The sequence below is a fragment of the Schistocerca piceifrons genome, chromosome 8 (genome assembly GCF_021461385.2).
Source record: "Schistocerca piceifrons isolate TAMUIC-IGC-003096 chromosome 8, iqSchPice1.1, whole genome shotgun sequence".
Classification (NCBI taxonomy): domain Eukaryota; kingdom Metazoa; phylum Arthropoda; class Insecta; order Orthoptera; family Acrididae; genus Schistocerca; species Schistocerca piceifrons.
The window spans coordinates 181,048,179-181,070,389 of NC_060145.1; the positions used below are offsets into that span (position 1 = coordinate 181,048,179).

At 44.0% G+C, this 22,211-nt stretch overlaps 1 protein-coding gene across 1 annotated transcript in view; it reads left to right on the forward strand.

The window, feature by feature from the left end:
* The window catches only part of LOC124712167 (optomotor-blind protein-like), a 503,819-nt gene that overhangs the window by 258,518 nt on the left and 223,090 nt on the right, over positions 1-22,211 (forward strand). The window lies entirely within an intron of this gene.

Sequence of the window (22,211 nt, forward strand, 5' to 3'; positions counted from 1 at the left end):
ATGTTACCCTTTTTATACATTGCCGGAAAATAAAAACGCAGCGCCCTCAAGGGCAAGGTCATTTCACAAACAAATGATGTGACAGGCAAAAAAATTAAAAAATTAAAACAAATATTATCCAAGAATCAGTAAATAATGTGCAAAAAGATTTATGCTGATTGCTCCATTAGTTAAAAGTGGTAAAAATCGCTTATTTTATAGGGTGAGTGAGGACATTGGACCTTTAAGACGAATACCTTCAGAAATAGCTTCCTAACATTTAAATTCATATTCGTGCGTCGTAACAATTTTGTCTTCTTGAAATTTATCGTCAATAAAGGTTCTTCTTCAGGTCGCTTAGGTATATACCGACAGGTATTATTGTACATTTGTTTTTTCATAATACTGGTAGGGTAAGGGTGGCGTATTTGACAAATGCGCCGCTGGAGAGCAGCTCCCGGTACTTGCGAGGAACCCTTTGGGAACAAAAGTGGTGCAGATGCCTTGCTGTCATTTTCTTGTTAGTTCTGGAGAAAAATTACATTATCTGTTTTAGTAAGCCGAAAAGTTGTCGTGTGGTTACATAATTTTAGTATTAAGGCTTATTTTTCACGGTATTGCTGCAGATTTTTTATTGCGTGCTTGGCAAATGTGTAGGCATGAAACTAAGCCAAAATGGCCACCGAGTTCGTGCTTAAAGACAGAAGCCGGAGTGGTCCATCCCTCCGTGGCAATTAGGAGAGATAGATAATCGGGACAAATGGACCAGTGTTATTTGAGAGAGATGGACCGCTTGTTTTAATGTGAGACAGCTGGAGCACAATTGAGTTTAGCTTCAAGGCACGTGCAGTAGTCTCGGACTATGGTTATTTCTCGGAAGACTGTGCCAGCAAACGGAAGACCAGAATCTCACACGCAGGCCAACTAATCACTTTAGAACTCACCAAAAGACCTACTGATCCAAAGCACACCAGAAGAGCAGACTTATCTGCGTAAGTCAAGTTCTTTCACTGACACAACTCCAGACTCAGCTCCTACTAAATCTTAAAGTTTCAAAATAACCACCTCAAAACTGACTGTTCCTAAGCCAATAGGCTACATACAAAATCTCTGGGAAGAAATATCATCTGTTCCTTCAATTGATCAGTCCATGCATTTTAAGAGAGACACAGCAACTATATCCAAAGGGCTAAACTCTGCAAAAAATATTGAAACTGTAAATAAAAAGAGGGATAAAAACGCAGAAAAACACAAAAAAGATTACCAAAGGAAGATACTAGTGAAGAGGAAAACAGACTGAAGAAACTAAAAAAGAAAAATACTGAAACAGCTCACCGTGTTCATCAGATGCCGACATTGTAGAAGATTACGAACATAACTCTGGTCGATGGGATGAGAATGAATGTGTTGGGTGTGCTGAAATTCATTACGAAACTAACAAAAATGCCGATTTGATTCAGTGTAATTGCTGTGATGAGAGAAACGCGAGGCAATGCTTGAACAAAGCTAACAACTCATTTGAAAAGCCAATGTTCAGTCAAGATTTATAATAAACTGATAAAATTGTTTTGGAGTAACATATTTAATAATATAATTCCATGTTCATTACGACATACACCAAATAAAAATATGAACCTTCAACTGACTCTTTTCTTCATGTGTAGCCATTTTCATAGCGTCCATCTCTCCCAGTACACTGGTCGATCTCATCTACACAATTACGGATGAGAGGGACGACTCACCTATAATTTCATTTTATCATATGTCTCGTATTTTAAGTGGTAGTGATATATTGCACTTAAGTTTATATGACACTCTATACGAAGATGCTGCCAGAAGTCCAAAGCAGCTGAAAACCGCACAAATTTAATAGTGAAGGAAAAAAGTTATTAAAACCTCCCGGACTTACCCTAGCGTTAACGATAGATGAATTATGGTTAATTTCCAAGAATTTGATTCGAGAGAGGGAGACAAGAGTTATTTTAAACAGCCGCAGCTAGTTGCTCGTTCAGGAAAAACAGCAGTCAAACTCTGACACTGTTTAAAACGAACCCAACAGCTGCGCGTGCAAGGTACTCAAAGGGACCGCGACCCGAGAATGTACTTTCCACTTTCGACGGCGGCTTCTCTCAAGTGCGCGCTCGCCTGCTGGAACTAGTATGCATAGGCGAGCCGCCGCGAATCACGATGCCAGCGGAAACGTGTCTAGGATGGCGTACTCGGCGCGCGCCATAGACCTGGCATTTGTTGTCGGAGACGTGCGCCTCATACCGCCGAGGGATCTTCTTGCGGCGACCGTGGCGCTCCGTTTCTCTTGGCACGCACGACGAAGCACCTGCGTATCGAACACCCCTGCCGGTCTTACGTTATTCGCTAGAGAAGATCTAGCAGTGGCACCGATATACTGCAGCTCTCGATTGAGTTCTTGTATTGCCACGGCGATTCATCCGCTCGTCCCCGTTTTTGCTGGCACGTATTCGCAGCGAGGTCACCGTGACCAGTACTGCATTGCACTGTTCTTGTTTGGCGAAGTAACATCTGTTTCAGACCAACATAGCGTGTTAATCACAGAAGAAAACGACCTTAAGCAAAGCACTGGATATGTAACGCAGTTTGCTGATTGTTTTTATCTCGGCGTAAGAGAGGGACTCACTTGAAGCTAGACTTTTGACTCTCCTCTCATTTCTAATAGTGCGCCTTTGGCCAGGATTTTCGGAGGTTCTCCTTGGCTATAGCCTGAATGCCAGAGCTGTGTCCGATAATTCCCAAATTGGAAGAAATAAACAACGACGCACCCATCCCCAACATCAAAAATTCAAATGGCTCTAAGCACTATGGGACTTAACATCTGAGGTCGTTAGTCCCCTAGACTTAGAACTACTTAATCCTTACTAACCTAAGGACATCACACACATCCATACGCGAGGCAGGATTCGAACCTGCGACCGAAGCAGCAGGCGGTTCCGGACTGGAGTGCCTAGAACCACTCGGTCACAGCGGCCGGCTACCCAACATCACAGCAAAACGAAATAAAGATGCAAAACTGAATGAGATGTCCTCAAATTTGGCTGGAAAAGACAATGTATGTCTTAAAACAACTTACTCTTCCATTAATGTAGAGAGAATTAAACGTGATTAAAAAAACATTGATAACGCACGTTTGGAGAATAGCATTGTACGGTAGTGAATCATGGTCACTGGAATCCTTGAAACAGATGAGAATAGAGGCGTTTGGGATGTGGTGCTATAGGAGAATGTATAAAATCTGCTGGATCGATAACATAACAAATGGGGAGGTTCTATGCAGAATTCGATGAAGAAAGGAGAATATGGAAAACACTGACCAGAAGAAGGGATGGGATGATTTGGCAGTTACAAATAGCAAAACCAAAGCCCAAGTTTTAAATTTCGCGTTTAAGAAATTATTTACGGAGGAGAATCGTACTAACCTACCATCGCTTGACCAACAAACAAACTCCCCTATGTACGACATAGTAATAAGCATCTCTGTCGCAGAGAAAGAAGTGGAAAAGGTGAAAACTAAGAAGTCGCCAGGTCCAGATGGAATTCCAATTGGTTTTACGATGAGTACTCTACAGCCCTGACCCCTTACTTAGCTTGCATTAATCGCGAATCTTTCGCCCAACGCTAAGTCCCAAGCGACTTGAAACAAGCGCAGTTGACTGTTGGGTATAAGAAGGGTAAAAGCACGGATCCGCGAGACTACAGATCAGCATTCTTAACATCAGTTTGCTGTAGAATCCTTGAATATGTTCTCAGTCTGAATATAATATATTTTTTTAAGACAGAGAAACCTATGTCCACCAATCAGCACGATTTAAGAAAGTATATCTGGTGAGAAACTCTGCTTGCTCTTTTCTCACATGATATACTACGAACTATGGATGAAGGGCAACAGACAGAGTCCATATGTCTATATTTCCGGGGACCATTTGCACGCTGCACCGCTGCAGAAAATTAACGAAGTCACGAGCATATTGAATAGGGCAACAGATATGTGATTGGCTTGAAGACTTTTTAAGTAATAGACACAGTATATGACCCTCGGCGGCTAGTGCTCACCAGAGACAAGGATATCGTCAGGAGAGCCGTGCGGTTTGAGGCGTCATGTCACGGACTGCGAGGCCACTTCCGGCGGAGGTTCGAGTCCTAAGACTGGTTCACCTGTAAAGGAGACAGCATGTAAGATGCTGCTGCGGCCTATTCTTGGGTATCACTCAAATGTTTGGGATCCATACTAGAGCGGATTAAAAGAAGCCAGCGAAGCAGTTCAGAGGTGGGCTGGGAGATTTGGTACCGGTAGGGTCGACCAACATGTAAGTTTTACGGACATGCTTCGGGATCTGAAATGGTAATCACTGGAGGGAAGGTGACGTTCTTTCCGACAACACTATTGAGAAAATTTACGGAACTGGAATTTGATGCTGACTGTAGAACGATTCCACTGCCGCTAACATACATTTCTCGTAAGGACCACGGAGATAAGATACATGAAATTAGGGTTCATAAGGTTACATATAGACAGTCGATTTTCCCTTGCTCTGTTTGCGAGTGGGGCAGGAAGGAGGTACAAGGTACCTTCCGCCACGCACAGTACGGTTGCGTGTAGAGTATATACAGGGTGTTTCAAAAATGACCGGTATATTTGAAACGGCAATAAAAACTAAACGAGCAGCGATAGAAATACACCGTTTGTTGCAATACGCTTGGGACAACAGTACATTTTCAGGCGGACAAACTTTCGAAATTACAGTAGTTACAATTTTCAACAACAGATGGCGCTGCAAGTGATGTGAAAGATATAGAAGACAACGCAGTCTGTGGGTGCGCCATTCTGTACGTCGTCTTTCTGCTGTAAGCGTGTGCTGTTCACAACGTGCAAGTGTGCTGTAGACAACATGGTTTATTCCTTAGAACAGAGGATTTTTCTGGTGTTGGAATTCCACCGCCTAGAACACAGTGTTGTTGCAACAAGACGAAGTTTTCAACGGAGGTTTAATGTAACCAAAGGACCGAAAAGCGATACAATAAAGGATCTGTTTGAAAAATTTCAACGGACTGGGAACGTGACGGATGAACGTGCTGGAAAGGTAGGGCGACCGCGTACGGCAACCACAGAGGGCAACGCGCAGCTAGTGCAGCAGGTGATCCAACAGTGGCCTCGGGTTTCCGTTCGCCGTGTTGCAGCTGCGGTCCAAATGACGCCAACGTCCACGTATCGTCTCATGCGCCAGAGTTTACACCTCTATCCATACAAAATTCAAACGCGGCAACCCCTCAGCGCCGCTACCATTGCTGCACGAGAGACATTCGCTAACGATATAGTGCACAGGATTGATGACGGCGATATGCATGTGGACAGCATTTGGTTTACTGACGAAGCTTATTTTTACCTGGACGGCTTCGTCAATAAACAGAACTGGCGCATATGGGGAACCGAAAAGCCCCATGTTGCAGTCCCATCGTCCCTGCATCCTCAAAAAGTACTGGTCTGGGCCGCCATTTCTTCCAAAGGAATCATTGGCCCATTTTTCAGATCCGAAACGATTACTGCATCACGCTATCTGGACATTCTTCGCGAATTTGTGGCGGTACAAACTGCCTTAGACGACACTGCGAACACCTCGTGGTTTATGCAAGATGGTGCCCGGCCACATCGCACGGCCGACGTCTTTAATTTCCTGAATGAATATTTCGATGATCGTGTGATTGCTTTGGGCTATCCGAAACATACAGGAGGCGGCGTGGATTGGCCTCCCTATTCGCCAGACATGAACCTCTGTGACTTCTTTCTGTGGGGACAGGTGTACCGCCAGAATCCAGAAACAAATGAACAGCTGAAGCAGTACATCTCATCTGCATGTGAAGCCATTCCGCCAGACACGTTGTCAAAGGTTTCTGGTAATTTCATTCAGAGACTACGCCATATTATTGCTACGCATGGTGGATATGTGGAAAATATTGTACTATAGAGTTTCCCAGACCGCAGCGCCATCTGTTGTTGAAAATTGTAACTACTGTAATTTCGAAAGTTTGTCTGCCTGAAAATGTACTGTTGTACCAAGCATATTGCAACAAACGGTGTATTTCTATCGCTGCTCGTTTAGTTTTTATTGCCGTTTCAAATATACGGGTCATTTTTGAAACACCCTGTATGTAGATGTAGATGATAAGACGTACGTTAACGTACTAGAGGGAGACAGCGGGTGGAATACATTCCGCTTGTAACTGAGGACGTAGGGTGTAAGTGCTACTCTGAGATTGAAGAGGTTGGCGCATGAGAGGATTTCGTGGCGGGGTGCATCAAACCAGTAGAAGACTCACTATTCAAAACAAAACAGAATGCGAACTTGTCTTTTCTTTAAAAAAAATTCTTATGTTCTTTCAGTATCTGTCCATCTGTAGCAAGCTCTGCTAACGATTAGAACTTGCCCATCCACAGTTAGGGGGATCCCTTCCTGAGGTCACAATAACCAGCTCCCCTAACGACGGAAAGCGCTATGCTCCATGTGCCTGTGATTCGAGTAGGTTGTTCTGTCTGCTGTTTCCAAGCGATAGGGGTCCAGGAGAGAAGGGTGGAAAATGGCCTAAAAATGTCATACTCAGCGCGACAGATGATCCACTTCAACGGTCATCAATTCAACAAGCAAATCCAATCTTAGTCTCATAAGCAAGCGCCCTGTGATCTCAGCTATACGGGAGTGTTACACTTGCATTTTTAATGGTTAATTTAATAAAAGAAGATAGCTTCCTTCCTTGGCACTCACATTGTAACACAAACATTTTAGTGCTAAGAAGAGTGACAAAGTGTAGCTCAAAATGTAATAACATCGTACTTTTAAGTACGAGAGTATAGTTTAATAATCATGGTTAAGGAATCTATTTGTTGAACTCCTCCGTTTACCGCGACCGTGGTTAGCTTTGAAGGCACCTGTTATTCACGAAAGAACGTTCCACAAATAGGTAAAGATAACAATTCCTTGTATTCCGCTCCCACCATGGTGTCAACCTGACACAATGGTACGCTTTCTCTATCACTGAGGAAACTGTCCCAATCCAAGGCTAGGGACTTTCAGGTAGAACCATGACGATTTCGAGGTAACTGTAGCACCCCAGCACACAAAGCCAGGGCAGGCGGTCGTTAAGCCATTAACGTGGGTAGGGGGACACGACAGGCGTCACTGGCAGTTTCCTCGGAGTGCCAACAGAGCATTATCGCGCGTCAGATCTTGCTTCACACGTTACAGCGTTGCCATTTAGAAAAGTTGCACCAGGCGACCGCAGATTGCATCGCTAACATTACACGACAACCAACTCCCAGTCTGGGATTTTATCCCGGAATGAAATATTTGGTACGTCGACGAGCAATCTCCAGATGACCATCCAGCGTCAGAAGTCTGAAGCGTTGTGCAACCATACAGAGTCGTACAGCAAATCTGAAACTCATTTCACCAGTTTTCAAGCGAGTAAGATCATACAGAAGCAAAATAAGTCATGAAGCTTAACATCCATACAAACCACTAATAATTCTACTTCACATAAACAAGAATTTCCAGTGTCAATTCACGTTTTGAGTAAGTAGGTGAAATGAGACTTAAAAACTGTACCGTCGGATTGTTAATCTGAGATAAGGGGCAATACCATAGATGAGAATATTTGAAAATTACGGCATCTCGCATACTAAAGGGCACAGTCAAAATGACTGCGAAATAGGCATAGTCGACTATCTGCATAATAACTAGAGGAAATAATATCTATAACTTGTCTGTGGGTTGCGTTGGGTTGTTTGGGGGAAGAGACCAAACTGCGAGGTCATCGGTCTCACCGGATTAGGAACGGATGGGGAAGCAATTCGGCCGTGCCCTTTCAAAGGAACCATCACGGCATTTGCCTGGAGCGATTTAGGGAAATCAGGGAAAACCTAAATCAGGATGGCCGGACGTGGGATAGAACCGTCGTCCTTCCGAATGCGAACTTCTCTGTGCTTATAATTACGCCCAAGGAATATTTTGGAGAGCACCGCCTATCCTAATTCCATTTGTATAGAAACCATGAATACTGACTTGGGTGAACGACTTCTTAGAGTACTTATCAAGATTTTGTGAACTTCCGTTGTTCATCAGTAGCGCAGTGTGATGGCTCCAGACGTAATAACATTATGGAAGTCGGGTACAAGACAAATATGGAAGATCGAGTTACATATTAAAATACTTACTACAGATAATCTAAATATTGTCAGGTCAGCAGGTGTGAATCCGTTTCATTAATATATAAATATTGTACACGAACTTGGAAGTCAAAAAATAAACCTTATTGTAAACTCACAGCTCTTATTACTCTAGGAACTCTGCTGCCATAATTATTGTAGATCTTGAATATGAAAGCTATTACCCATGCCCCTTTAACGAAAATCTCTTCGAACAGAAAAGAGAATTAGGAGCAGTAGAAAAAAGATTTGACAGCAAAGAAGTGCGGCTTCGTGATATAGAACTACTTTAAGACTGTTTACAGAAATAGGTTGATCAAGTATTTATTGAGGGAACTGTATCTTAATCAGTCATTGTCATGACCTCAATTACTTTGAGTACTTAATATTATTCTGGTTGCTACACTCACCTGACAAGATACCTTAAGCCAAGTATTCACCATTTGGTGCCATTTCTTTCCTTACAATCTCTTCTACGCATCGAAACTCAGATACAGACAAAAAAATATGATGCTATGTGTCTATGCAGTATTTTGATGTAAGTATTAAGTACCTTCATCTAACCCAGTTGAGACAACGCTGTAGAACGAAGTACTTACGGACCTGTTACTACAGAGTAGAGGTACAGATGATGCTGTGCCATCAAACCTTGGGCTCACATTTAGAGTCAGAATAAAAAGAATACATTGTTCAATGTATGGCAATAAGAGCCTTAGTCACTTACATATCGTGGCACACAGAAAATTGAGAGTATTAACCACAAAACAGAATACTTCCTTCTTCTCTTTTTATGATTTTGACCTGGCTGTGAATCAGCACGTTACGTGAGGTCTTCTACGTGCGATTTTCAGCACTTGTCAGCTGCCTTTACTATTGAGTTACGAAACATAAGAACCAAAGTGTGTATTACGGTATGAACACGCTCTTTGACAGTAATAATAAGGGGTAAGCTGTGATTATTCATACATAAGTAATATGATCATTATAGTAGTTGTGATGTATTCACATAAATTGAAAATCGGAAGTAATGAGGCCTTGATAGGTCGCTGGAGGGAGTTGGCACCACATCTGCACACACAACTCACCTAATTCTTGTAAATTCCGGGGAGGGTTGAGAGACGATGAGCTCTCACATCATGTACAAATCACATCCCAGATGTGTTTGAACGGGCTCGGATTTGAGGAGCTGGGTACCACCACATCAACTGGCACTCGCCACGGTGTTCCTCAAACCACTCCATCACTGTCTCGGCCTTGTGACATGGCGCATTACCCTGCTGAAAAATACCACTGCCGTCGGGAAACATGACCGTCATGAAGAGGTGTCGTGGTCTGCAACCAATGTACGATACTCCTTGGCGTAGGCGTCTTGGCGTGATCTACACTGGACGCATGGATGCCCATGTGAATATTCCCCAGAGCATAATGGAGCCGCCGCCAGTTTGTTTCCGTCCCACAGCACAGGTGTCAAGGAGCTGTTGCCCTGAAAGACGACAGATTCGCGCCTTCCCATCGGTATAAGGAAGAAGGTATCGTGATTCATCATACCATGCAACACTCTGCTATTGTGCCAACGTCCAGTGCTGATGCTCACGTGCCCATTTCAGTCGTAGTTGCCAATGCCGTGGTGTTATCATTGACACATGCTTGGGTCGTCGGCTGCGGAAGCCCATCGTTAGAAGTGTTCGGCGTACTGTGTGTTCAGACATACTTGTACTCTGCCCAACATTAAAGAATGATGTTAGTTCCACCAAAGTTCGCCGCCTGTCTTGTTTTACCAGTCTTTCCAACTTACGACGTCCGACATCTGTGATGAAAGATGGACGCCCAACCCCACGACGCCTGGACATGGTTTCGCCACATTTTGAAGACACTCACCACAGCACTCTTCGAACACCCAACAAGTTGTGCAGTTTCCTAAATGCTCGTGCTGAGCCCCCGGACCATCACAACCTGCCCTATCAAACTGAGATACGAGATACGTGGCGCCCTTCCCCAGTTAAAAAAAAAAAAAATCACTGTGTGAAATCTTATGGAACTGCTAAGGTCATCAGGTCATCGGTCCCTAAGCTTACACACTACTTAACCTAAATTATCCTAAGGACAAACACACACACCCATGCCCGAGGGAGGACTCGAACCTCCGCCGGGACCAGCCGCACAGTCCATGACTGCAGATCCTTCAGATCGCTCGGCTAGCCTCGCACGGCCCTTCCCCAGTCTACATACGAACAGCACGCTCATTGATACCACATAAACCGCGCGTATGTCTGACTAGCAGTCATTCCTCGCTAGGTGACGCTGCTATATCCTGGACGAGTTTATATCGATAGTAGGTCGGTGGCAATAATGTTCTGCCTGATCAGTGTATGTAAGTGGCACGAGGTAGGAGAGTGGAGTGATGAGATGGGAGGAAGAAGAGGATGAGCGTGTACACGCATTTCTTTGAAGGTTTCACGTTGTCGGGCACATCAGGGCTGGGAGATTAGGCAAACTTCGCTCTTGTTGGCCAGCACGGTAGACCTTCCAAAATTGATCAGTCTAATGTGGAATCATTCGACAAGTGATTTGTTCGCACAGCCCCTCGGCGCTACGTGACATTTGACCCGCTACACGGCGCGCTGTGTAATTAAAGGGTTGGGAGGCCGGCGACACGTTTGCTCCCGTGTTCGCGTTCACAACAGCGGCTGGACGACGAGTCGCTAAAAGTCGTGCGTCCGCTCGGACACAGGGGTGGCGGCGGCGAGGTAGGGATTCGCGCGGCTGGCGCGTAGCTAAACAGCCAATCAGAGCCGTCCCCCGACAAACATCATCAGCTTTTCAATTTGCGTAGCCCCCGAACTGTTTGGCCGGCCTGTGTTAAGTGCGCCGCGGGGCCTTCTGCCGCGGGGGAGAACAATGCGACAGTAGCGAGTGACCCGTGCAAATAGCACGCGCACAAACACGCCGCCACGACACACACAGTGTCGGGTTGCGCTCGGTTTGCGCGGCGCCGGGCGCCGGATGTGGCCGCGGCGTCGGGGGCGGCCGGAGGCCGCGGGGGTGGGATCGGGGCCGGCAAGGGACCGCCGACCAGGCCAAACAACGCGGGCGGACATCAGCATGCCGGCTGCAGCCAGCTGGCCGCGCCGTGTCAATAGCAATTTAAAGCGGGCGTGAGCTGAGTGGGCCAAGTCCTCACACCGACAACGCCTCCCGGGCGCGCTTCATTTCGCGCAGCAGCCACAACTTGGCCTCGGCGAGGTAATCCTCTTCCAATTCACGAGATATCAGTGCTACGTTAAGACCGTACCCCCGTTATCCCGATTTTATTCCTTTGTGGGATAAGTACTGTATTACACTCGAATCCTTCGAGTGAATATTCGGGGTACACTAACTTGCCCAGTAGACATGCAGAATGTTGAAAGTAGAAGCGTTTGCCTCCTGTTAGCTTCTTTGCATGAAACATACATTGTGCAGCTGTGCCCTGTGCTATCTTTTTTTGCTCATTAGTGCACAACATGGTCGTGGAAGTGATGCTGGGGGCTAGGTCTCAGACTTGCTGACCCAATTTTCCCCAGAGACTAACAGTCATCGGGGACAGTTAAAACTTCCGGGCTGAGAAGCTGTGGTCAATGTATTAAATTAGTTCCTGACGTTCCCTCCTTTTCGTTAGCAAGATTGTAGGCCGCACCAAAAATGGTTCAAATGGCTCTGAGCACTATGGAACTTAACCTCTGAGGTCATCAGTCCCCTAGAACTTAGAACTACTTAAACCTAACTAACCTAAGGACATGACACACGTTCACGCTCGAGGCAGGATTTGAACCTGCGACCGTAGCGGTCGCGCGGTTCCAAACTGTAGCGCCTAGAACCGCTCGGTCCCCATGGCCGACGTGGACCGCATCGGGAAAGTGTTGGCCAAGTACGGCGATGAAACGATCCTTAAACATTTTATAAGAAGTCAATTCGAGTAACTGCAATATAATCTTTATTTGCCTCTGTTAGGAGATTTCTGCACAACTAGCTTGCTGTTTTGGCATACAATGTCGTTTTCAAATGCACCTGTGGGTTTTCTCAGTAGTGAATCTTATTTATGTCTCACTTATGTTCAACAAGTCAGTTTTAAAAATTACTTTTTGCGTAGTACCAGTAGTTGACGATCATACGGAATTTATGGGCAAACTGTGAGCTCTTTGTTATGAAATATTATTACCATAATCACGTAGTTTTTATAATGTGAAATTTTTCATGATAATTATCTGACAGCCATTTGGCATTTATGGTCCTTAGATGCTGTATTTTTACAGACTTGTCATCTTTAGGGGTCAGGAATGGTGTTTGTTTCACAAATACCTGTGATATCGTGTGTTTCTATGGGTCAAAAATTTCAACAAAATTTTCTAAGAGCCTCTTAGAACCAACAGCAAAATGAAACGGTGCTTCAGAACGACAAAAGACGTATGACAACCACAGCGACACCTGGAGTATATGAAAATCCCTGTCTGTGGGGAGAATTGTACATTGGAACCACAAAAATAACTTTTAACGCCTGGTCAGCCGAACACGAAATAAACTGTCCTTTTGAACAAACTGACACATCGGTCAAAGCGGAACATGATTGCCGAAATGGAAACCACGAAATAAAATTTACACAGACAAGTGTTTTAGCAATGACCACCAATTAACTTGAGCTCATAGAGACGCCATTGAGCTTTCATACATCATAATAATTTTAAAGGAAGGAGAGGTTAAGTCAAATAAAATATACGTGCATACTTTGTGGCAACAGATAGGCGATCGAATAATTTTCATCCAGAACGTTAACGCCAGCCAAAGAATATTACGCGTTCGGTATTATATGACGAACAGTGTTGCCCTCTATACAGCTTACACATTCAGAAGAATGGGAAATGTGGCGAAACTTTGATACAGTTGCCGTTTGACCTCCGAAGATACCTCCCGCACTGAGAGATGAAACGTCACGGAGTAGTCTTATGTATCGATCACATCTCAGTTTTAACTGACGGTAACATCTCAGTTTTAACTGACGGTAACCCCTGCCATAAAACCCTGCATTATGTAAATCGTTAGGGACTTTCATAGTGGAATGAAAACACTCTTTGTTCTTGTTTCGGATGTTACTAAACGTAGATGAGATTTTATAAGTTCCAGGGATTCCAGTAAGCCACCATTACTTCATTACCCTCACCCATAAAACACCAGTACCTATTCGTTGACCACACCACCGTGACCACACCACGCTCTATCATTTAGCACCCTCACAACATCATTGCACACTTCTTATATGCGAAACCTTCCGTCTTTTCAATTTACCCATCAGATGACAATGAATATAATTGAGTTCCACGGTTGACTATGTAATAGACAATAGCTGTAAACATTTAATTCACAACCTTTATTGAAAAAGTAAATTCATATTATGATATTCATTGTACGTTTATAAACGTGCAGAACCAGAAGTGCATTGCGGGGCTAAATACATGTAGTGGTCGTGACAATGGTGAGGAATCGTTTGAACAGCACAAATTGAAAATCACCTCTGCGTCGTCTAGGGCTCTAGGCCTTTCGATAGATACACGAGATAGTAAATAGAGAGAGACAGAGGAATGAATGACATATAAATAACTAGCAGAAACTGAATTCATCGATGTATCTCAAATGGTTTCCGACAACAATAATCGGTAACCTGTTACAAAGTAGAGGTTGGGTTAAACACCGCAGTGCTTTACTAGGATTGGTCCTATTGCAGGTGTTCCCCTTCTGTTTTCCGACCTATAAACTCTTACCCAGCCAGTTACAGGTGTTCCTACTACTTAAGGTGGTGTCCGAAACTCTGCATTTTTCACATAAGCAAATTATTTCCAAAGATGAAGCAAATAAAAATCTTAGAACGGCTGGCGGTCGAATCCACCGCCAGACATCGATAATCATGACCAGTTTTGGTGGATTGGCTCCAAACTTAGGTCACAGTCTTTCATTTTAGCTCACATGAAAAACTCTCAGGCACGCAAACTGAATAGATATTCTAAAATTAATTAATTAATTATTTAATTTATCAGGAAATGTAGGCATCTTTAAAGTATTGACACAAAGAAGTCTAGAATTTTGTCCCATTTTGGAATAAAGGACTATCCTGGAGAAGTGTGATTGTGAGCTTAATACTATTTTGAAAGTTCTTAAGTGCGTTCTGGAGAACTGTAATGACAAACTAAATCCGAACTTGTCATCTGGAGATGGAACGCAGCTTCCGAAATGTGTCGTGCTTGAGAGCAATAAATAGTTGCGGAGTGTTGCTGTTCTTTAAACACTGACGTAACCAGAAAGTAACACGAGTTCCGGCTAAATGGAGATGTTTAGGTGCTTCGAAGCGCTCCAAGACGGCGAATTAAATTTTTTCCCTGTCTATAGCCTACGCGATAGACTCCAGGCTCCACAAAAGTACCATATGGGAAGAACCGAGCAGCAGCGCGGTGAACGACACCCCACCTAATCCTTTGATCGGCGCCTGGGTTCGCGGTAACAGCTCTCGCGGCCGCTAATAGGATTGTAATGCGGGCTGCGCACCCTCGGCAGCGTCTAAGTAGATTTGATATCGCCGCAGCTATCCATTACGGGGCGGGGCGGGGAGCCTGCCGCCCCTGGGACGGTTGATTTTAATGCTGATAGAGAGGCTCTGCCCATCCCTGCGCTGGTACAGGCCCGCCACACCACCGCTGCTGCAGCAGCAGAGTCTGTGTCGCGGGACGGTATCTTACGCCTGCTTGGCGCCCGCCCAGCGCACACTGGCTCCCGAAAGGATTTTACGGCAGTGGTGGATCTGGACCACATCATATTGGCGTGAACCAAGTACTCGACCGTACAGATGGTGTTATACACCAGATTGGTTGTGAGAGGCTATTCTCTCCCTATAGTGTTCAAAAATGGTTCAAAGGGCTCTGAGCACTATGGGACTTAACTTCTGAAATCATCAGTCCCCTAGAACCTAGAACTACTTAAACCCAACTAACCTAAGGACATCACACACATCCATGCCCGAAGCAGGATTCGAACCTGCGACCGTAGCGGTCGCGCGGTTCCAGACTGTAGCGTCTCGATCAGTTTTATACGGGAGTTCGGTCCTTTAAAGAAACGCAGGTGGGGGAATTAGTGGTATAGACTAAGAGAGAACGTACAGGGACTAAAATTTTGACAAGTCCACCTACTTGTAAGTCTGAGAAAAATACGCAAACACAGCGCTAATGGCAGTTCGCAATCGCGGAATGCCGTTAAGAACGGTGCGCTACAGCGTGTTTTGTTGTAACAGCACAGTGAGTGGCGGGAAACCGGCGAGGCGGCAGGTGAGAGACGGTGCGCCGTGTGCCGGGTCAGTGAGCTGGCGCGGGCCGCGTAATTTGCAGACGAGGCCGGCAGTCTGCAGAGCGGCCTGTGTGGCTGGCCTTTGGGCGCGGCGTGGGTGCGGTCAAGCGGCGGCCGGCAGCTAGCGCTGGCGCCCAAAAGGCGGCGCCGCGCTTTGAAGTGCCGCCGGGCGCCTCATTAACTGCGCTCTCGCCAGGAATGCTCGCCGCCCGTCACACCTCCAAATGAACACGCCACGCCCTCTCCACTGTTCCGCAGCGCGGCCACACCGGTCACTTTACCCACCACCGCCGTCAGTGTCGCAAGCAGGACGCCACCGATCGACTCAACGGACTGATACTTCGTGATACTGCGCACTGAGCCTTCATCACTTCATCGTATGATGTCGTCATCTTGCGACCAGAACATCCATTTTTTCCATTCCCTAGGTAGAGCTCTTCGGAAAATGAACTATTACAGAGTTTGGAACTTTTCAGCCAAATACCAGACTAGCTGGAAGTAGGGCAGAGGCTGTCCCAGCTAGGACAGTTTGGAGATTTCTAGATTCGACATTTGCCTCAAAACCGATGAAAATCTGCAGAAAACTCTGGTCAGGAATGGGGAAAGGGAATTCATTTTTCTTCCCGGATGGAGCAATTGAGGACCAATTTATTCGTTGTTCTTTTGTTTTCTCCCAGTACTCTTTCATTTATTTTAACTAAAGTTCAGTCTTCATCACAACACTTATGTCTCAATAACATAGGTGACCGGTTTCGGTTATATTTATATAACCATCTTCAGACCCATGGCTTCCTTGCAGGATGGTAGGCGGAGCTCTCCTCGGCTGCTACGAAGTCTACGAAGTCAACTGATCACTTCGTAACAGCTGAGGATAGCTCCGCCTACCATCCTGTAAGGAAGTCATGGGTCTGAAGATGGTTATATAAATATAACCGAAACCGGTCACCTATGTTATTGCGACATAAGTGTTGTGATCAAGACTGAACTTTAGTTAAAATATAATACTTTATTGATCACTGTTCCAAAAATGTTTACCAAAATTGTACTCATTCATGTATTCACTATGTTTTTTCGTCCTCTCTTCTGACCACTTCAGATCATCTTTTTTTTCACTCTCTTATACTGTAAATCCTTCTAAACTCAATACTTCATCTCTAAATACTTCTCCGTCACTATTTCAACAAATTTTATATAACTTTTTAAACACTGTTTCACTTCGTGGATCCAGTTTCTTGACTTCTTATCCTACAAATAAGTGAAGAACTTTATGGTCAGTGTACGGTCCTGCATTCGATGTAGATGTCCAAAAAATATCAGTCTCCTTTTTCTCATTATTTCTGATATGTTTTCTATGTTTCGATAAATTTCATCGTTTCTTTGTAATTTATAACTTTTCTTAGTTTTTTGTGGGCCTAATATTTTCCTAACGATTCACCTTTCTAGTATTTCTAATCTACCTAAATTAAAATTAACTGCTAGCCATTAATTTGTATAGAGACATTCTGGTTGCAATACTGCATTATTAGACAGGCATTTCTTATTGTGAAAGATCTTATTCATACCATAAGCCTCTCCCATTTTATACACCCTTTCTTCTATAGCTGCCTTTTCTAATCCATTTACTTGAATTATCCCATCTACTGAAAATATTTCTAATTCGGTTATCTTTAATTAAAGTGAGAAGATATGCCTGTAACGTGTTTTTGAGAATGCAGACAGTTGTGAAACTGACCTCGAGTTATCAGTTCTCTCTGCATTACCAAGGCACAACTTGTGTGTGCTTTAGGTACACTGAAAGAATACCTTAACTTAACGATTCATTTACTGTACTCGTTTATGGGTCTTGTGTGTTGTCTATGCGTGCCTTCAGAACAGAGATTGGAAATCATTGATATCGGCAAACTTCTTGTTTTCAGTATCTGTATTGTCTTCCTGAATTCAAGCTCTATTGCGGAATATATCATTATACTCACTGTGTATGTCATTGTTGGTACTGCATGTGGCTTTAGGAAGAGTTTGTTGCTACTTTTCTGCAACATCAGATGATTAGGTCTTAGTCATTTTCACAATTTTCCATTTCTTGTGGATTTTCTGTCACTCTACCCTGATCTCTGATTTGTTTGTTGTTACACTTTTCTGACTTTTCCAGTGTCATGTTTTATATATTTTATGGTAAATAGCCTGTATGATTGGAAGTAAGTGTGTATTGTATGACTCTAAAGAACTGTGTATTTGTGTATGTGTGAAAATGTATTTGTTTAAGTGGACACAGAGTGAACGTGAAGACTTGTCCGACATATGCAGTATCCCTATGTTGGTGGAAACACGTAAATAACAGTCGTCCGTCTTACGTGATTTTTCTTTCTTTCATTTACCCTGCCTGTAGGATCGTGCTGTGTTATATTATCAAACATTATCATCTTGCTTGCATTGGTTGTTCCAGTTGTATTTTTCTCCGTGTTTGCGAATTAAATTTGGTTTATTAAAGTCTGTCTTCTGCAAAACACAATGTATTTCTTTTTTCTATTCCACTCAAACGTGTCTCGACACGCATGTGTCATTTTTTGTGAGTCTTGATTCATTTTTGGAAACACATTCATTGTGAATCTGGATTTGTACAGTTTGGCTTACTTTTATGCACTTTTAGGGTTGATGGGGCGTCGTGCTTTCCTACGTGTTATACATCTTTAGTTTTTTCTATTTTAATTACAAGTGCCGTTGGAAAGAAAACAAAACATAAAAAAGTACCTAACTGTTTATTATTTCAAAAGTAGCCACCATAACCGTTGATGCATTTATCCCTCTGCGAGACAAAACGGTCAGTGCCTTCATGAAAAAAATGTTTGCGATTTCCCGTGTAACCGTGATTGTACCCAGGTGTGCATCTTTTCGTCCGAAGAAGTCGATGGCCACGAATATCTTTCTTCAGGGCTCCAAAAATATGGAAATCACGCGGGGCTGATCTTGACTGTATGGAGGATGTGTAAGGGATTCCCAGCAGAACTTCTGCGGCGTAGTCGAAACACACTTGACAAAATGTATTAATAGTAATAGCGATTACTTTTGAAATAATAAACAGGTTATTTACTGCTTCTTCCATTTATATCGTTTCCATTTGACTGCACCTTATACAGACACCGCTTTTCGCACGTTTTACACTTCGCTCTGATATAGTACCATACATTTCCATACACGAAAACGATATCTTGGAGAAAACGTATGCCGCCATACTCATTGAGAGTTGATATGCCCTCAGACATTCGTTGCTACTGCGTTTTCTACGAAAACATGTGTGGTACATTCTCATTATATACTGTCTCAAATCATCATTAAAAAATTTAAAAAAATAAAATTATCGAAGAAATCCCTCGTAGAAAGAATAACGTCATCTTCACATTAGAACATTTGGCAGCACTTCTAAGAAATCTTACACGTTGAACGTTACCGTGCATTCGGAATTTTATTTAGACGCTCAGGTAAGTCAATACTTTGTAATTTCTAACCTGTTGATGTATCTTGTAATCTTGTTTCATTTTATCAACACTCGTATTGAAAGAATTTCGGGATTAATGTCGATCTTGTCTTGGAAACTGCACGGTGTCCCAACGAGGCCGCTGTTCGTCATCTTTAGGTGCGACTGGAGATGACTGCGTCTTTGACATACCGTGCAGTTTCCACTACAACATCCGAGATCACGACCGAGAACCTTTCAAGCAGTATTTACTTCGAGAAAGTCTCAGATAGACTAACGTTCTGCTTCATGCAACAGTTAAAAATACGAGCATCCGACAAATTGATTGAAAATAAAATAATATGACTCTACTCTAGCTCGTTTTGTAAAAGAAACGACTGCCTAGTGAGAACAAAATAGAAAAGATGCTTGAAATAATATTACAAGCACTACGCTTTTAAAAATAATCTTCCTAACAAGTCATTAAAACATGAATGTTAATTGCAGTAGCTCTAGCCTGGCGTTGCTACGAACATGTCAGTCCAAAACAAATACAATAAAAGACTTATTGATCTAAAAACAAAATTTTCTTGTTACTGCACTGCAACAGTGAGTTGTGGACTCCGTGGTTTTTGGCCGATTGTTCACTTGCAAATAAGTCTTCACCTGTCGACCTTCTACCACCAGTCAGGAATAATCTGAAATTAGTATTTTCTAGCTTCTATTTGAAATTAATACTTCCGTGGGGAATAGAAAAAGGAATGCTACTGGACCATTACAACTTTGAAAGTATGTACGTAAAAACTTTTCATTCCTTTACAACTCGAGTTGCTGTTCACATGTCCTGCCATTCTGGAAGCCTTAGAGTAGCTGCTGTACGGAACATTCTGCAGAGGATGGCCGCTGGCAGTGTGTGTATTGCGGCAGGCAGGCGCCGGACCCCGCAGCGACCAGCGACTGTATCGTGCGTCATTAACATAACGCATTCCCTGGCAGGGTGTGCCGGCGCGCCACACGCGATAGCCCTCGGGGCGGCCGCCAGCCGACCACCAACTGCTGAGGACGCCAGGAGAGCCGAGGCGAAACAGCGCAGCCGCGCCGTGCACAAACGCTGCTAATCCGCACAGTGGTTATAAGCCATTCTGCTCCCTTCAGATCCAGACCACCGACGACTGCTACTCACTTGGCGTGTCGTTTCCCTCGTTTTGTGTACATGATGCTTTGTTTTATCGTTGATAACTGCCAGTGGACTAAACCTTTACAATTCACTGTCGACTGTGTGACACGCCTGTGGCTTTACGATAGCAAGTTCGAAGGTTGGACGAAGATCATCCCAATATTAACGGCTGATTGGATCACTAAATGTACTGCACTGGATAATAACAGTATGCTAATGCCAAGGTCTTCAAAAAGTGGTTCAAATGACTTTAAGCACTATGGACTTAACATCTGAGGTCATCAGTCCCCTAGAACTTAGAACTACTTAAACTTAACTAACCTAAGGACATCACACACATCCACGCCCGAGGCAGGATTCGAACCTGCGATCATAGCAGCAGCGCGGTTCCGGACTGAAGCACCTAGAACCGCCACAGCCACAGCGGCCGCCCTCAAGTTGTTCGCTTCTCTCAGTTTTCGCTGAGTGACCATTGTCATTGTCTTCCTCTGATATGTTGCTGTGCTCTTCAGTCTGAAGATTCATTTGATACTGTTCTCCATCTAGTCTGTCCTGTGTAAATCTCTTCACCTATGCATAAATAACGCAACCTACAATCTTTCAATTTGCTTCCTGTATTCAAGCTTTGGTCTCCCTCTACAAACCCTCCCGCCCCCCTCCCCCACTTTCTTCCGTTACCACTTGACCGTTCCTCGATGCCTCATAAGCTACGCGATCTACGCACCTAATCTTCAGCGTTCTTCTAGTGCACCGCATTTCAAAAGCGTTTATTCTTTTTTGTCTGTATTCCCATCGTCTACGTTCCACTTCTGTACAAGGCTTCACTCCAGACAAATGTCTTCAATGATGACTCCCCTAAATTTATGTTAGAAACTAATGAATTCCTCTTTTTCAGAAACGCTTTCCTTGCTATTCCCCGCCTGCATATTATATCTTCCCTACTTCGTCCATCATCAGTTATTTTGCTGTCCAAATAAAAAAAATTTATTTGCTACTTTTAGCACCTTAAGCTTAATCTAATTCCCTCAGTACCGCCTGATTTAACTCGACTGCCTTCTATTGTTGTTGTTTCACTTGTATTGATGTTCATCTTATACCCTCTCTTCAAGACAGTCTACTGCGTTCAAATGTGCTTCTAAGTCCTTCTCCGTCTCTGACAAAATTCCAGTGTCATCAGCACAGCTCAAAGCATTTATCTCTTTTCCCTGAACTTTAAATACCTTTCCAAAGTTCTCCTTGGTTTCCTTTGCTGCTTGGGAAAGGGCTGCAGCCTTATCTCATTCTCTAACTACGACTTCCCTTTCATATCCTTTGATTCTAATAACTTCAATCTTGACTCTGCGAAAGTTGTAAATATCGTTTCGGTAAGCATTTGTGCCTGCTACGTTCAAAATTCCAAAGAGCGTAATCCTGACCATATTGTCAGAAGCTTTCTCCAAATCCACATATGCTGGATACGTAGGTTTGCCTTTGTTGAGCCCATCTTCTAAGATACACTCCTGGAAATTGAAATAAGAACACCGTGAATTCATTGTCCCAGGAAGGGGAAACTTTATTGACACAGAACCACAGGCACATAGACACAGGCAACAGAGCATGCACAATGTCGGCACTAGTACAGTGTATATCCACCTTTCGCAGCAATGCAGGCTGCTATTCTCCCATGGAGACGATCGTAGAGATGCTGGATGTAGTCCTGTGGAACGGCTTGCCATGCCATTTCCACCTGGCGCCTCAGTTGGAGCAGCTTTCGTGCTGGACGTGCAGACCGCGTGAGACGACGCTTCATCCAGTCCCAAACATGCTCAATGGGGGACAGATCCAGAGATCTTGCTGGCCAGGGTAGTTGACTTACACCTTCTAGAGCACGTTGGGTGGCACGGGATACATGCGGACGTGCATTGTCCTGTTGGAACAGCAAGTTCCCTTGCCGGTCTAGGAATGGTAGAACGATGGGTTCGATGACGGTTTGGATGTACCGTGCACTATTCAGTGTCCCCTCGACGATCACCAGTGGT